General features: G+C 41.4%; 2 long non-coding RNA genes across 2 annotated transcripts in view; both read left to right on the top strand.

Annotated features, from left to right (window-relative positions):
- The window catches only part of LOC147572563 (uncharacterized), a 112,180-nt gene extending 107,666 nt beyond the window's left edge, over positions 1-4,514 (top strand). The window contains exon 4 of the long non-coding RNA XR_015245859.1: positions 4,391-4,514. This is a non-coding gene — a long non-coding RNA (uncharacterized LOC147572563). The remainder of the gene's footprint in view (positions 1-4,390) is intronic.
- Positions 1-16,927, top strand: part of LOC147572562 (uncharacterized) — a 175,475-nt gene that overhangs the window by 118,207 nt on the left and 40,341 nt on the right. The window lies entirely within an intron of this gene.

Here is a 16,927-nt window from a genome sequence, read left to right as displayed (position 1 = left end):
GTTTGTGTCTGTGGGAAGAATTTATCTTTCCTAAGTTGGAATAAGTGCCAATAAATATTTTTAGTTGGTTACTATTAGACCTATGGTCTTGGTTTAGAACCAACATACAGTTTGGAGTTGTCCTGATACTTTTGATTCTGTCGTTGTTGTTTATCAATTTTTAAGATGTACCCACTAAGGTGATGCTGGCTTAGTGCTTCAAGATGATCTCCAATTAAATTGCTGGGTCACAGGGTAGTTCCATTTTTAACTTTTTGAGGAACCTCCATACTGTTTTCCAAAGTGGCTGCACCAGTCTGCATTTCCTCCAACAGTACAAAAGGGTTCCCCTTTCTCCACATCCTTGCCAACATCTGTTGTTTCCTGAATCACTAAATTCTACTCCTGAAATCAATACTACACCATACATCTAAGTGTATTTTAATCTAAATTAAAAAAAAAAAAAAAATAAAAAAATATGATCTCCAAAGCTTACAACCTTGAGAAGATATAGACTTCAGATGGGAAGTGCCTGAGAGATTCCCCTAACCCTCCTTGTTACTCAAATGTGGCCTTCAGTGGTTTCCAACGGCTATGCCCTTCTTCTCCAATGTCATGACAACCAGGAAAGGTCCTTCCTGACACTGAAGAACGAAACCACTATCTATGAAGAACCTGACTCTTCATCAATGAGACTTTGGAAGAAAGATCTTGGTTAGAAGGGGGAAATGTAAAAATTAGTAAAGGGAAGCCTTACTAAAATGGAGTTAGGAGGAGCTCTCATGCCTATCGCTCCTTGTCAATTGCAAATCCAATGAGAAGAGATGGACCTTGCACATGGATATATTTTACTACCCTGGGAAGAGGAAGAAAGAATTTCCTCCTCCTCTGGTGACAGCCCAGCTGATAAGAGTTAGTCATAATTCAGCCAATGAGAAGACACTAGGCTTCAAACTTCCAGTTTACTATAATGGAATTTTGCTTCTAACAGCCTTCTCAGCTTTTCCTTTCTTCTATAAAGGGTACACTTCTCCCTTGTTCACCAGACTTATCTATGGTTTTGCAGTAGCTTGCTTGTCCTGGATTGCAATTCTCTGCTATTCCCAAATAAACCCATCTTTTGCTGGTAAAATAACTGTTAGTTTTGTTTTTATTTTTTTATTTTTATTTTTTAAGGGATTATTTTTATTTTTATGTATTTATTTTTTAATACGAAATTTATTGTCAAATTGGTTTCCATACAACACCCAGTGCTCATCCCAACGGGTGCCCTCCTCAATACTCATCACCCACTCTCCTCTCCCTCCCATCCCCCATCAACCCTCAGATTTTTCTCAGTTTTTGAGAGTCTCTTATGGTTTGGCTCCCTCCCTCTTGAACTTTTTTTTTTCCTTCCCCTCCCCCATGGTCTTCTGTTAAGTTTCTCAGGATCCACATAAGAGTGAAAACTTGTTTTCAAAGTTACCATTATTGAATATTTTCCCAGATCACATGAGCCTGAAATTCATTTGGATTAGTGTTTATGTTATTTTTGAGAATTTTAGAAAGCAAATTTACATAAACGCTTAATTCTGTTTAGCCAATTAAATAGAGCTCTTTTCAAATTAATTTTGGCAATACCATCTGAAGGTCAAAAAAACCTTATCTGTAATATACATAATACACATACATATAGATGAACATAGAGATCTGTTCAGCTGTTTTCTCTGTGAAGGGCGTTTTGTGAATGGCCACTAATCTAATTCCTTTCTGAATTTGGTCTGATGTTCTGAAAGTGGAGATAAAAGGACTTTATAACTGAAAAAACATATGTTTCTGATAAGAGGATATAAATTTCTTTTTGGTGAAGGGTCTAGGATACATGTACAAAGGACATTGCGTAAGAATGCCTGAAGCTGGTAGGGCTCGATTACAAAGCCCTATAAAGTAGGAGTAAAGTGAGGCTTACTGCTAGCTTTGGGAGCTTGTGTTAAATTCATTTCCTAGCTTTCAGCATTTACGTGAGTAACCTGTATACTTTGAACCAAGAGACTAGGCCAGAGTGCTTTCTGTAAGTCATGTAGGGAAAGGAAAGTTAAAACAGGCCTATGCGGCCAGATTTTGATAAGGGGAATTAGCTGGATGTGGCCATGAACCTTTGTCTTAAGTCTACTTTCTGTTCTTTCATCTTCTCAAAGGGTGTTCCTAAAGCTAGCTGTTACACTAAGACAATTGAGACAAATAAGACAATTGAGAACTCCCTACAAAGAATTTGTTTCCTTTCAATCATAACCAACTTAAAGGATTCATTATCTGGCCACTGATGATTAGGATCATCTTAATAGTGACTCAAACCAAAAAGCCTTTTTATGGAAAAGCTGAAGCAAATTCATGTCTATACATTAATAATAAAACAGCAGAAAAAGAAATTAAGAAAAAAGTCCCATTTACAATTGCACCAAAAATAATGAATACATAGGAATAAACTTAACCAAGGAGGTGAAAGACCTATACTCAAAACTATATAGCACTGATGAAGGAAATTGAAGATGACACAAAGAAATGGAACAATATTCCATGCTTATGGATTTGAAGGACAAGTATTGTTAAAATGTCTATACTACCTAAGGCAATATACACATTCAGTGTAATTCCTATCAAACTACCAACAGCATTTTTCACAGAGTTAGGAGCAAACAATTCTAAAATTGATATAGAACCACAAAAGACTCAAATAGCTGAAGCAATCTTGATCCAGATTTCAAGTTGTATTGTAAAATTGTAGTAGTCAAAACAGTATGCTATTGGCACAAAAATACACATAGGTCAATAGAACAGAATAGAAAGCCCTGAAATAAATTCACAATTGTATGGTCAAGTAATCTTTGTCAAAAGAGGCAAAAATATGCAACAGGAAAAATTATCTTCAAAAATGGTGTTAGTAAAGCTGGGCAATTACAAGCAAAAGAATGAAACTGGACCACTAACACCACATACAGACAAACTCAAAATGGAGTAAGGACCTAAATGTGAGACCTGAAACCATAAAAATTCTAGATAAAAATCCTAGGCAGTGATTTCCCTGACATTGGTCATAGCAACAGGTTTCTAGATATGTCCCTTGAGGCAAGGGGCATAAAAGGAAAAATAAACTACTGGGAGTACATCAAAATAAAAAGGCTTCTGGACAATAAAGGAGACAATCAACAAGACTAAAAGACAACATACTGAATGTAACAAGATGCTTGCTAATGACATATCTAATAAAGGGTATCTAAATATGTAAAGAACGAATACAACTCAACACCAAAAAAAAAAAAAAAAAAAAAGAATCCAATTAATAATGGGCAGAAAACATGTACAGATATATCTCCAAAGAAGACATCCAGATGGCCAACAGACATGTGAGAAGATGCTCAACATCAGTCATCATCAGGGAAATGCAAATCCAAACTACAATGAGATACCACCTCATACCTGTCAGAATGGCTAAAATTACAAACACAAGAAACAACAAATGTTGGCAAGGATGCAGAGAAAAAGAAACCCTCGTGTACTGTTGGTGGGAATGCAAACTGGTGTAGCTGCTGTGGAAGAGTATGGAAGTTCCTTGAAAAGTTAAAAATAGAACTGCCCTAAGGTCCAGTAATCTCACTGCTGGGTATTTACCCAAAGATTATGAAAATACTAATTTGAAGGGACATATGCATCCCTATTTTACTGCAGCATTCTTTACAGTAGCCAAGATATGGAAGGAGCCCAAGTATCCATCAATAGATGAATGGATAAAGAAGCTGTGGTACACACACACAGTGGATTATTATTCAGTCATAAAAATGATGAAATCTTGCTATTTGCAACATGGATGGGTCTAGGTAGTAAAATGCTATGTGAAATAAGTCAGAGGAAGACTGATATCATATGATTTCACTCATATGTGGAATTTAAGAAACAAAACAAATGAGCAAAGAGAGAGAGAGAAACCAAAAACAGACTCTTAACTATTGAGAACTGATGGTTACCAGAAGGGAAGTGGGTGGGTGAAATGGGCGAAAAAGGTGAAGCAGGTTAAGAGTACACACATCTCTTGATGGGCACTGAGTAATATATGGAATTGTTAAATCACTATATTATACACCTAAAACTAATATAACATTGTATACCTACACTGGAATTAAAATTTTAACTAATTAATTAAAAAAGACTGGGGCCACTCTCCAGGTTTAGACCATGGACACAAGAAACGTCCCCAGAGAGGGCACAGATAATACAGCACCCATGATCCAAAAGTTTACTCCCAAAAATAGGATAAGAAAGCAAAGATCTTCATTCCACAGGCAGTGAGACCAAAACATTGAATTAACAAGTGCTTGACTGTTATTCTCTAAGGAAACTCTAGTTAGCCTCATTGATTTATGAGCTTGTTTTGCAGAAGTTGACTGACCACCAGCAAGACTAGCTGAGACTGGAGCAAACCAGGAAGAATTCTTGCAGTTGCACAAAATGGACCAAGAGGGAGTGAAAATAACCTCACATCTCCCTCATCATTACCCTTACCCCACCATTTAATGAACATGTGTCCCATGAAAGTATAGGATTCCTGAATTTCCATACTCAGAAAGGAGGACACCTCCCTTCCCTTTTTCCCTATATCTGATCAGCACATTCCATCCACACAATATACCTTGTGATATCCTGACCCCTTATCCTGAAATACATCCAATTGCAATCCTTTGGGGAGGCAGATTTGAGAAAATTTCTCCCATCTCCTTGCTTGGTGCCCTGCAATAAAACCCTTTTTCTCTCCCACAAAACCAACATCAGTGTTTGACTTGCTGAGCACTGGGCAATGGGCTCTTGTCTGGTAACAAAATTGGTGATCATGAAGGGACTCTCAGTCCTCTCTGGACACCTGCCTGTGGTTTGCCACCTCTTGCTTGCCTGGGATTCTGTGAAGGGGCCTAGTAGCTGCTTAGATATCTAGGGATTCCCCCACAGTGGGATGATGCCAGCCTTCAGCACTTTAGTTTCATTTTTGAGGTGGAAAAACAGGACTTGATTTGGAAAAAGTCTGTTGTTGAATAATTTATGTGTGACAGCACAAGTTTTTCCTCTCTTCTCCTTGATCCTTATTTAGGGGCCTTGATAGACTTCCACAAGGAAGCTTTGACTTCTGAAAGGAAGCCTTGGTTGGGGGAAATCCTGACACTCAAGGAAGAGTTAAGGATCCCACCCAAAGAAGTTCTCGTTTCCTTGTTTCTTGAATTCTTGATCATGCGTATCTAGCTTTGCTATCATTGTATGGGCAATATCTTGGTTAGGATAAAGGAAGTAAATTAAAACCCAAGCACAGGTAATAGTAATTTGATCCCTTCATGCAGTCCTTTGGCATGCGTACTTAAAAACTGGGCAGGGGCACCTGGGTGGCTCAGTCGGTTAAGCATCCGACTTTGGCTCAGGTTGTGATCAGGTCATGATCCCACGGTTCGTGGGTTTGAGCCCTGCATTGGACTCTGTGCTGACAGCTCAGGGCCTGGAGCCTGCTAAGGATTCTGTGTCTCCTTCTCTCTTTGCCCTTCCCCCACTCATGCTGTGTCTCTCTCGGTATCAAACATAAATAAATATTAAAAAAATATTTTAGAAACTGGGCAACTTGTAGTTATCCCATGAAAAAGGTGGTGATATTTTTCTGTAATACTGCTTAGCCACAAGGCTCCCTGGACTCAGGAGAAAGGTGGCCTGGAAATGGGTTTTTGAATTATAAAACTATACTCCAGTTAGAATTGTTATGTAAGAGAGAGGATAAGTGAGATGGATGAAATTCTGTATGTACAATCTTTCATGCTGTTGTATGAGAACAAGCTGGTACAGAAGAAATACAAGATTATGGTACAACCAACCCCCAAAGGGCATTGTTTTATCAGAGTCTAATGATCAAGAGTATCACCTCTCAACTAATACAGCTGAATTCACCAAAGGCTCCAGTTCCACCTCCATATGGAGGTGCAGCAGGGGCTCCAGCTACACAAGCCTCAGAGCCATGGGCTCTTAGGGTCCCAGGCTCATGAGGAGTCAGAACAAAAAGGAATAGTCTCTCCTTCTCATACCCAGCAGGGCAGGGAGCAAAATTTGGCCAGGGAACCATTCAAATTTAGGCAGGGCAATTCCCTTTAAGGCAAGTGTCCACTGGGGAAATAAATAATGGTGACCAACTTGGTGAAATGGTTTGGGCACATTCCCTTTTTCTAATTTCAACTTGTTTAATTGGAAAAATAATATGCCAACACATAAAGATGACCCAAAAAGAATGAAAAACTTGTTCTCCCAATTTTGCCACCCATAACCTCATCTGTGCAAATGTACATAGTTTACTGATCATTCTCCTTATGCCAGAAGAATGGAGAATGATGTTAAAAGAAGCTGATAAGCTTCATGCTGAGGCTCTAGCCAATCCGATAAGGGCTGCAGTTACCATGGTGGTGCTGGTTGCTGACCCCAACTGAGATGCAAATGATAGGGGGAATTATGCCAGTGTCATAGGTATTCAAAAGAAACTAAGAGGTTGGAAGGGGCCATAGAAACGTCTATGTCACAATTGGTTGAAATTGCCTTTATGGTCTTTAACAGCAAAGATCAAGAACAGGAGAAAAAGTAACAGTGCAAGATGGAACAAGTGAACTTGCTTGCTACTGCCCTCATGCAGGATAGACAAAGAAAAGGTAACGAAGCCAAGGTAAGAATTCCTTACAATCAGAATCAAAAAGGACGCTTCACAGTAGAGCCTTGGAAGTGTGCCTATTGTAAACAAGAAAACCATTGGAAAAGAATTGCCCCTAGATTAAATAAAGCTACTGGGGGATCTCATTACTCCTGAAATATACCAGCTTACTAAAACTGATCAAGAGTGACAAAGCTCACACTCTATTACAATCCACAGGCTCCATTAACCTTTCTCACAAGGATCCCTGGGCACAAATGAAAGTGAGAAAATGGATGATTAACACAGGCACCACCTATTCTGTATTAAATACTCACTTAATAAAATTATGCTTTAGGAAAGTAATGGGAGTATCAGAAGAGCCTTTGTAAAGACTCTTCTTTCAACCCCTAGGTTGTCAGATTGGAAAAACTTATTCGAAATACAGTTTTTTGTATGTGCCTGAGTGCCCCTCTCCACTATTCAGAAGGGATTTGCTGAATAAGCTCAATGCTCAAGTCACTTTTTTGTCTGGGTGAATAGATATTAAAGTACCAGCAGAGCAGCTTGCGAATTCCAGGCAATATTACAATGAGGAGAGTAACAGCCTATGAATATGTCAGAAGAGATTCTACAAGAGGTAAACCCCAACATTTGGGCAGATGGGAGGACCGGATGGGCAAAAACCTTTTTTTTTTTTTTTTACATTTATTTATTTTTGAGAGAGAGAGAGACAGAGTGTGAGCAGGGGAGGGGCAGAGAGAGAGGAAGACACAAAATCCAAAGCAGACTCCAGGCTCCAAGCTGTCAGCACAGAGCCCAATGCAGGGCTCGAACCCACAAACTGTGAGATCATGACCTGAGCCAAAGTTGGGTGCTTAACCTACTGAGCCACCCAGGGGCCCCTGGGCAAAAATCTTAACACCTATCCAGGTGAGGCTTTGCCCTAAGGCAAAGATTCCAAACCTAAAACAGTGTTCCCTAAGGGAACGTTCTAAATGAGGTTTTTAGCCTCTGGTGATTGCCTTTTGGAATAAGACTAATTCAGCCCTGTCACTCACCTCCTAACACTCCAATCTTGCTGGTTCAGAAGCCTGCACAAAAGAATATTGCTTTGTTCAAGACCTCAGAGCAACTAGACAAATAATGGAATATAGCCACTTGGTGGTACCTAATCCTTAAACCTTGCTTATCACCTTGTCTGAAGATTTTCACTGGTTCACCATGCTCAAGGATGGGTTTTTCTATGTGCCTCTAAGTCCAGAATCTCGAGATCTATTTGTCTTTGAATGGGAAGGTTTGGACACTAAGATTAAGGAGCAATGTTCCTGGATGGTACTCCCCCAAGGATTTAAGAAGGTCCCCACCATTATTGGTAAGGTTCTAGCTAAAGATCTGTGAGAACTTCAGCCCACAGAGGGTGCCTTGCTTTAATATGTGGAAGACATTTTGATAGCTGGTAAGACCAGAGACTAAAGACTATTTCGACTCAGAACTTTCTGGCTGACTGAGGATAAGATGTCCAAGAAAGAGGACAAGTTTCTCAACAAGTAAAATATTTTCTGCTTGAATGGCTTCAGGGGCACAGAAGTTTGCTCCCTGATAGGGAAGAGGCATTAATCAGGGTTGCCATGCTGACTACCTGGAGGCAACTGTGGAGATTTTTAGGTATGGCAGAATTCTGCCGTATCTAGATTCCCAACTTTGGATTCAGAGCTAAGCTCCTCCTCAACTGAGGAGACAATGAACTCCATAATTGGACAGGAGAATGTCACCAGCCATTCCAAGTCATTAAAAAAGTTGTTCATGGCACCAGCACTGGGACTTCCAGACATAAGAAAGCCTTTAGATTTGTCCATTCATGAAAGATAGAGGGTGAGTCTTGGAGTGTTAACACAGACTCTTGTTAACATGAGAAGACCAGTTGCCTATAGTGACAGTGGGGTTGGCATATGTATGAGCTGTGGCAGCAACTTGTGATCTTTTCCAGGAAGCAGAAAAATTTACCCTGAGACAACCTACCACAGTACATACTTCCCACTGTGTTCTTCCTTTGCTGGAACAAAAAGGATATTGGCTCATGTCTGGTAAATTGGGCAAATATCAAGCAATATTATTGGACAATCCTAATGTTATTCTAAAATCTGTCTCAACTTTAAATCCAGCCATGTTACTTCCAACCAGTAATGATGAACACATACACACCTGTATTCAAGTAATTGAGCAAGTTTATTCTAGCCCCCCTGATTTGACAGATATACCTCTTAAGGATCCAAACTTGGAAACATTGATCATTTCCAGGATTAACTTTATGGACCACAGTAAGCAGAAGGCTAACCCATCAACAAACCTTGGAAGCCAAAGCCTTTTTGCCAGGTACCTTCATGCAAAAGGATTTAATATCCTCATCCAAGCTTTATATCTAGGAAAAAAGAAGATTGATTGTACATAGTGATTCTAAATATGCCTTTTCCACAGTACATGCTCATGGGAATATTTGGAAGGAAAGGAGACTTTTCACCTTGGGGAGGGGCAGGGACATCCTAAGGAAATTTTGGATTTACTTGAGGCAGTAATGAACCCAAAGAAGTAGTTATATAGTCCCTTGTCCAAGGTGCCAAAAATCAGAGTGCTTGTTTGCACAAGGAAATAATCAGGCAGATCAGGCTGCCAACTTAGCAGTGAGAATTAAGACTCCAATCTCTCAAATAACCTTCATTCTGGACATGGATGCAACACACAGGTATCTCAAATATTCCCCCTGAAGTTCTTGACAGAGCTAATGAATAGGGATCTAATTGGGGATCTGCATTTTTTTTTTCAGGGTATTGACTACAAATACACCAAAGAAGACTGGATTTACAACAAACAAGGAATTGTGCTGAGCCCCAAACACCTTATAGAATAAATAATTTATTTTTTTAACATTTATTTATGTATAAAAGAGCGTGAGTCGGTCAGGGGCAGATAGAGGGAGACACAGAATCCAAAGCAGGTTCCAGGCTCTGAGCTGTCAGCACAGAGCCCAACGCAGGGCTTGAACTCATGAACCACAAGATCAGGACCTGAGCCAAAGTCAGATGCTTTACCGACTGAGCCACCCAGGTGACCCTTTATTGAAAACATTATTAGCCACATTCTTTAGGGTACCCATTATGGAAGCGATGCTAACTTCCATTGGATAGAAAGGTACACTCTAGGATGCAATATACAAAGGATTATTCAGAAAGTAATACAAAAATAAAGGATTTATGCAAAACAAACAAACAAACAAAACAAAGACTAGCCCCCATCTGGACTTAGGGAGTTCAAACTCAAGGGAACAGGGCTGGAGAAACTGGCAAATGGACTTTAAGGTGATAACCAAAGACTACCAGTAACTTTAGATACTTAGTATTTATAGATACTTTTTTTTTAATATATGAAATTTATTGTCAAACTGGTTTCCATACAACACCCAGTGCTCATCCCAACAGGTGCCTTCTTCAGTACCCATCACCCACCCTCCCCTATTTATAGATACTTTTACTGGATGAGTAAAAGCTTTTCCTTGCCATTCAAAAAAAGTCTCAGAAGTAGTTAAAGCCTTATAAAAAGAAATTATTCTAAGGTTTGAGTTGCCTTTTTCCTTCCAGATTGATAACAGAGGAGCCTTTGTGGCCAAAGTTACTCAAGAAGTCTCTGGGCCTCTAGGTATTCACTGGAGATCACATGCTTCTTTGAGATCACAACTGAAAGACTAAAAACAATAAACCATACCTTTGGAAGAAAAAAAAACATTAGCAAAAATCTCTCAGGAAACTAACCTGACTTGGGACAAAGCCTTATTGGTGGCTCTGCTTAGGATAAGGGTGGCTCCTAGAAGCAGGCTCCCATTGAGCCCTTATGGAATAATGTATAGGAGACCTAGACCTTTCCTCTGTTCTGAATATCATTTAGGAGATCTGGAGGGAACTGGGGTAAGAGAACTTGACACTGTAGAATATGTGCAATCTCTCGGTGCAAATTTCACACCATTTCATGTTTGCTTCCAGGGAAGGATGTACCCTACAGATGTGCCATTGTACCATTTGAGTCCTGGTGACTGGTTGCTGTTCAAATCCTAGAAAAACAAACACCCTGAAGAATAGCTTAAGCCATGGTGGGTGGGACCATATGAGGTCTTATTGGTTACTCACTCTTCTATCAAGTTAAAAGGTGTCTGGCTATGGATTCATCATTCCTGTGTGAAGCTGGTACCAAAACAGCCGATCCAATCACTGTGACTTACTTATCAGAACAAGACTGGAGACAGGAATTTTTCAAGTCAAAAGCATAAAAGCCAGGATGGCCCTAACCTTGGATGGTGGCACATCCCAAGCACAGACTTCACTCAGTCACTTTCAGAATGGGAATTTGCCAACTATTCTTGGGAGCCTTGACAGATTATAAGTTGTTATTCAGCAGACAATCAGACTAACAGAGGAATATGACTACTGCCAATTGTTGGTTTTTCTCTGTAGTTGTCATCTCTTGCTTGGAAAGATAATTCCATGGTTAGAATTTTATAGACTTAAGCTTCTCCTGGTAACTTGTCTGATTGCTGGATATGTCACCTGAAGCCCTTCTCCATAAATGATCATACTGACCCCATAGTTATGCTCATAACCAATTTCTGAAATGTGCCTAACTTCATGGCATTCTATGGAGAGAACCCTATGGACTTAACCTCTTGGGTCAGAATAGTTAACAGAGGGTCATATGTCCCCTGTTTCTTTTTAACTCCTCCTAAAGATCTTCCTATAATGACCTTTAGTAGCTCATGCAAGGGCACTGGAACCCATGGTCATAAAAACGAGACATTTGCTAACAGACAGGTGGTAACTAATGGTCTATTTAACACAAATTTACATTTTTCGGGCCCAGTATCTCTCTCTTTAGTTTAGCAGAGGTGTACTAATTATATTCTTCTTTTCTCCTATGTGCAAATTAAAAGTTATAAAATAATGCATACCTTAACAGAATCCCTTCCCCTTTATAGGCATATAGTATAAATTTCATGATTCCAGTGATGCTCAGCATTGTAACAATTCTTTAAAAACATTTTCCAGAACTAGAACTAGAGGGTAGGTCTGCATTAGACAGTGACTCACTCAATTTGGGGAAAAGTGCAAGGTTACCTATCAGAGTATCAGGAAGATGGAACACGCTATTTCTTTGGAAGAACTTTATTATCATGGTGGGAAGTGGCAACCCGTGAACATATGATTAGAAACCCATCTATAATTTGGAAACATTAGCCAATAAAACTGCTTTAGTTATAGCAGCTCAACAGAAGTATCTGGACTCTTTAGCAGAAGTAGTCTTGGACAAAAGAATAGTTTTAGATTATATTTTGGCTGAGCAGGAGGGAATCTGTATGGTGGCAAGCATGTCTCTGTGTCTATACTAATACTCCCTATAAAGTAGGGGCTCACCTAAACAAAATTAGACAACAGGCTGCCTGGCTTCAAGAGATTTCAGAAGATATTCTGGGATCAGACTAGTTTTCAGGTTTATTTTCATGGATCCTCCAAGGCATTGATTAATAGTATAAGGACTAATAAAAATGGACATGTCCATATTCATCATACTAATTACTAGATTTGGAATGACAAAATGTGTGCACAGTGTTACTCTAAGATGGTCAAAGAAGGAACTCATATCCTGGTCATGCAAAATGTACATACAAAGCTGGAAACAAGAAAATACTTCCAACTAGGTACAAAAGAATTTCATTCCTCAAACCCCAAACTGTGCCTCTAAAATCAGCAGGAAGTAGCCAGAGTGATCATCATCCCTGTCATCCCTCAAGGCTGTGGAATGATCAAATGATAGAGAAGACTAAAACCAATATGCTGAGTTAAAAAATGCTTGGCTCTTCCACTCTAAGGACACACTGGTTAACCTGATTGATTTATGAGCTTGTTTTGCAGAAGCTGATTGACCACCAGCAAGACTAGCTGAGACTGAAGCAAACCAGGAGGAATTCTTGCAGTTACACAGAAGAGACCAAGAGTAAATGAAAGTAACATCTTTGATGACACACTCTGAGATCTCTCTCACTTGCCATGCTTATCCTGCCATTTAAGGAACATACGTCCCATGAAAAGACATGATTCCTGAATTCCCATCTCAGAAAGGAAGACATCTCCCATTTCCCCTATAACCAATCAGCATATTCCATTCAACCTACATACCCTGTGACATCCTGACCCCTTATCCTTAAATACATTCAACTGTAACCCTTCAGGGAGGCATATTTGAGAATTTTTTTCCCCATTTCCTTGCTTGGAATCCTGCAATGAAACCCTTTTTCTCTACCACAAAACCAGCATCAGTATTTGGCTTGTTGTGCATTGGATAACGGATCCTTGTCCAATAATAGCAATGATGGTGTGGTGAAGACAGTGTCTCTGGTCTCCCACGAAAACGTAAGAGGTCTCCAGTCTCAGACCCCCTCATCTATGTCACCAGGCAGGTACTACTGGAATGGAACTTTTCCAGGGATAAGAAGCAACAAAGGGTAGGATGATGAAGGTCCCTTATGGGCTGTAACATTCTATGACAAACTCCCCTGAAAGCTGGCTTTGCCAAGACAGAGAGTCCTGCTTATAACCTTGTGTTTCAGAGCTCAGTCCATTAGACTGACCACCAAGGTACATCCAAGTAAATGCACCCTCAGGATGGTAGAGACAAAGAGAATATTCTTGTGGGTCACGAAGCTGAGTTCTTAGGACATAGCACAGAATGAAAGGCAAAACTTCATCTGGTTGTTACAAAGAAAACCCACAGCAAAGTTTGTCCAAACAGACATGAGTCTGAGGAGAAGACTATTCTATCAAAATTACTAGAGTTACCAAGTCCAAGCAACCAGTTCCACAAATATTTTCTAGAGCTAACCTAAATGTAGAAAGAGAGAGAAAAAGGCCTCTAACTTGTTTCAAATACATTAGCCACCCCCCCCCCCCCCCCCCCGCCCAAGCAGAGAGCCAGGGGCCGATGTGGCAAAAATTCCTACCTACTTCCAGTGTTTGTTGGGTGTCTCAGGATCTCTCAGCTGTAGTTGTGTTCAGCCAGGGAAGTTTATCCTGCTGATTTCACCAAGTGTTGTGGAGGCAAAATATTCCTGTACTCTTCAAGATTCTTCTAGTTGGCTTAAGAGTTAAACTGACATGAGATAGATTAATAGGAGAGAAAAAGCAAAGTTTAATTTCATGTGCACAGAGGCCCAATATTAAAATTGAGACTCAAATGACTAAGGCAGGCAGCTGTTATATTTTTTAGAAAAAGAAGCGATAAATCTGTGAGGAATTGACAGGACAAAGAAAACTTGTTTGAGAGCTTCAGTTAGTAACGGATTTTAAACAGAATTTGGGCAGTGGTAGTAAATTGGTAAAAGTAAAATGCTTGTTTATACAGCCTTCTTGACTCTGAGTTCCTGAACTCTGGTGATCGGATGCCTCTTTACCTCCTGGTACAAGATGTCTCCTCTTTATTTACAAGATATTTTCCCTGCTTTCAGGAGACAAAGGAGGGGAGGAAGTCTAAGTGCTTTCCTTGTACTGTTGCTTATATAACTTTAATTCAAAATTGTTAATAAGCCAAAGTGGCCCATTTTGGGTGTCATGCCTTGGCTCCCATATGTGCATTGGGTTGGTTAGGGCTTGAAATAAAAAAAGATGCCATGGAAGGCCAAGAGACTGCTCTTGAGACTTGGATTCTCCACACATTGCAGATTCTAGGTTTCTGGCTTTCCAAATCTACATGGCCAAAAAATGTGCAGTATGTACCCCAATATCTGATTTTTGGCAGCCAAGGACCTTCCGGCATGTGAAGTTGGGCTGATACACATCTACTGGCAGAGCCTCCAGGGTAAATGGAGCCCAGTCCTGAAATCTTTTTAGGTGTCACCTTTAAACTTGAAATGGTACCCATTTGACCACCTGCCTGGTGGGTCCTGGACTTCTGTAGCCACTAAGACTGCCAAGTCTCTCTTATTAAAGGATAGTCCTGCCAGCCTGCCCAGCAACACCCTGGCAAGGCAGTCCAGCTTCCTCCTGATCTGCCTTCAGGGGAAATAAGTGCATTTGTATAGGTTAAGGCTTGAAATAAGGCAGAGGACTTGTAACCCCAAGAGCCTGATTCTGTTGGCTCTGTTGGATCTTTGGCTACCCTGGCCTGTGCATACTGCACATGCACAGAACATACATTTAAGCTGGCCTTGGGCAGACCTGGCCCTCCAAGCCTGTGGAACTCTAGCCAGGCCAACAACCACCTGCATAGCCTCTGGCATGGAGAGAGCCCACCTTTTGAAAAATGTTCTGAAGTTGGCAAATGGGCACCAGTCAGTCCCCATGTGGACTTGTTGCCTGATGGGGCCCAGGTCTGCTTTAGGAATCAAGACTCCCAGGTGTCTCCTAATGGAAGATACCTTGTCCTGTACACCCTGCCCCTCCATGGCAAAGCAGTTGAGAAACTTCCAGTTCTGTCTTGAGGGGGAATATAATGGATAGGTATTGCCATGGCAGTCCAGTGGCCTTGAGCTCCGATTCAGAGGGGATATTGCCCCTTGGGTGAGACAGGTATTGCAAGTACTCATGCATCTTGTCCCTAAGAACCACTCTTCTATTCCAGCCTCCCAAGACCAGTGCCCTGTTCTAGGTCCCTGGCTACCCCGAACTGTGCCACCTGTGCAGTTCATCCCCCTGAGACAGCTGGGAACCTCGAAGGAGTGGTTGTGGTGTCAGACACCAGTACCTACATAGGCTAGGATGTGGGGCATGTCCACCACCAAATATCACTGGTGGGGGGGGGGGAGGTGCGGGGGCTGCAGCTGCAAATTGGCCATTATCAGGATCCATTTAGACATTTTGCCTGAAGGGGTTGTGGGCTTCTTCACAACCAGGATTCCCAGGTGCCTTTTATTAAATACCCCAGTGAGAAAGCCTAGCCCTGCCCAGTCAAGGCAGACCAGTTGCCTTCAAAGGAAATGCGTATTTGCATAGGTTACAGTTTGAACTGAGGCAGATGCCTTTTGTCCACACCATCCTATTCCTTGACATGGTCTACCTGGATCTATACCCTCTTCCAAGTTCCTGGTTACCTCGAACCTCTTTGACCATGCATGGGTGGTTTATGTCCCTTCAGCTGGCCTGAGGCAGTGGGGGGAGGGGTGCTCCAGGCTGGTGGAGAGGGCTCAGCCCCAACATCACATGGAGGCAGAAGCTGCAAATTGGCCACTATCAGTCTTGACTTAAACTTGCTGCCTGTAGGGATCCCAGGGTTTGCCATCAACCAGGACTCCCAGGTGTCTCTTATTAGAGGATAGACACCCAAGCTGGTCAGCTCAGCCTGCCTTAACAAAGGAGGGCAGTATCCTTCAGATTTATCTTCAGGGGGAATATGCACATTTGTGTAAGGTAGGGCTTGGAATTAGGCAGGTGACAGGGACACCCAAGAGCTCACTCTTGAAACCAGGCCTCTTGAGCACTTGCCCTGTTGCAGGTCCCTGGCTTCCCTGATTTGTGTGACTTGAGCATGTGCAATATGCACTCAGTTTGGAGGCACCACACGCCCTCTGAGCCTCTGAAGCTGGGACCAGTATCCAACCATCTGCATAGCCTCCAGGACAAAGGAGCATACCCCTGAAAATCTGTCTAAAGCAACAGTTTTTAGATTGGTCATGGCCCCCATTTGGACTGGCTGCGTGATGGGGTATCTGGCTTCTCCAACAATCAAGGCTCTTAAATGTCTCTTGTTGGAGGGTATACTGGCCATCAGGCCCAGTCCAGGCAAGGCCAACCAGATTTCTCCAGTTCTGTCTTCCAGGGGAATGTGCACATTTGTGTAGGTTAAAATCTTGGAAACAGGAACACACCAGCTACTTCCAATAGACTGCTTTGGTGCCTCAACAGTTGGGGGGGGGGCGCTAATCCCACCTCCTGAAAATTGTCCTGAGACAGCTGTAGAAATGGGCAACAGTCATCTTACAGGTTGACTTACTGTGTGCTGAAGTCCTGAGCTTCTGCGTCAATCAAGGTTCCCAGGTGTCTCTTACTGCAGGATACTGCTGTCATCCCATTGATCTAGTCCTGGCAAGGGGAGTCTGGACCACTTAAAGTCTGCCTTCACAGGGAATATGCACCTTTGTATATCAATCACAATTATGTAGGCTGGGGCTTGGACTTAGCCAGATTATTTTTAGCCCCAAGAGTCTTTTCCTGTGAACCCTACCTCTCATGAAGCTTGGTC

Source organism: Puma concolor, chromosome E4 (genome assembly GCF_028749965.1).
Source record: "Puma concolor isolate L17-30 chromosome E4, mPumCon1.1.hap2, whole genome shotgun sequence".
Classification (NCBI taxonomy): Eukaryota; Metazoa; Chordata; class Mammalia; order Carnivora; family Felidae; genus Puma; species Puma concolor.
The sequence above is the reverse complement of the archived record's forward strand: the minus strand, read 5'-3'. Positions and strand labels throughout refer to the sequence as shown.